Source organism: Myotis lucifugus, unplaced genomic scaffold (assembly GCF_000147115.1).
Source record: "Myotis lucifugus unplaced genomic scaffold, Myoluc2.0 scaffold_167, whole genome shotgun sequence".
Taxonomy (NCBI): domain Eukaryota; kingdom Metazoa; phylum Chordata; class Mammalia; order Chiroptera; family Vespertilionidae; genus Myotis; species Myotis lucifugus.
This window is the reverse complement of record NW_005871215.1, coordinates 269,815-271,230: the sequence shown is the minus strand read 5'-3', so window position 1 is coordinate 271,230 and position 1,416 is coordinate 269,815.

Genomic DNA, 1,416 nt, shown 5'->3' with positions numbered 1-1,416 from the left:
GTTCACAGGAACATCATTGGCACCCAGGTCACTCTGAGATAGGACCCATCGGGCCATGTGAAGCCCTAGGAAGGGCGTGAGCCAGGGGGCTCCTGTGCAGGGCCAAAGCCTGCTATCAGAGCCAAGAGGTTCCCCTGCCCAGGCCTATCGCCTTGGCCAGAGGCGTTAGGCCTGGGCAGGGGCAGAGCTCGTGGGGAGCAGAGGTGGAGCCTGTGATAGCGGGAGCTGGGGGGTCCCTTGCCCAGGCCTAACGCCTGGGCAGGGGCAGAGCCGGCGATCACAGGGAGCAGGGGCAGAGCCGTCAATTGCGGGGAACTGGGGGTCCCCTGCCCAGTCCTAACGCCTGGGCAGGGGCTGAGCCAGCGATTGGTGTGAACTACAGAGGAAACACCTTTTCTGACTGCTCATTGGGTAAGCTTCCTGTATGCCACTGGTAATATTCTTAGTAACTTGGGTAATAAGAATACAAAAAGGTGATCTAGGGTTTTTCCACCTCACTCCTGGAGAAAAAAACGAAGGTCCGCTGCTGGAGGACTAAGAAATGTCATATCCTGCCCTAGCCAGTTTGGCTCAGTGGATAGAGCCTCGGCCTGTCCACCGCAGGGTCTGGGTTCAATTCTGACCAAGGGCATGTACCTAGGTTGCAGGCTCCTCCCTGGTCCTGGCCCAGGTCAGGGCTCATGCAGGAGGCAACCAATCAAAGTGTTCCTCTCACTTTGATGTTTCTCTCTGTCTTTCCCTTTCTCTTCCACATTCTCTAAAAATCAATGGAAACATATCCTCAGGTGAGGATAAAAAAAAAAGAAAGAAAGAAAGAAAGAAAGAAAGAAAGAAAGAAAGAAAGAAAGAAAGAAAGAAAGAAAGAAAGAAAGAAAGAAATGTCATATCCTATGAAAGACACATCTTGAAAATGCCTAAAGAAAGTTGTCATTTTTTCATGGTGAAGGGACTGGAGTCCGTGTTGATGAAAACACCTTGGTGGCTGTGGTGACTGGCAGTTGCTGCAGCAGCGGGGTGATGGGGCTGGTATGTTCCCCTGATCAGCCCGGTCGCCTCCCACAAAGGGAGGCCAGATTGTGGCTTAGGCCCGCTCCCCAAGGGGAGCAGGGAGCAGGCCTAAGCCATCAGTAGGACATTCCCTGAGGGCTCCCAGTATGTGAGAGGGGGCAGGCTGGGCTGAGGGACCCCCCCCCCCCCACACACACACAGTGCACAAATTTTTGTGCACTGGGCCTCTAGTTAACTATAATCACCATATTATACATTACATCCCCAGGACTTATTTTATAACTGGAAGTTTGTACCTTTTGACATTTTTCACCCATTGGCCCACTCCCCTTCAGCCCCAACCCTCTGGTAACCACCAATCTGTTCTCTGTATCTATGAGCTTATTTTTTTAAAAGATTTCACATATA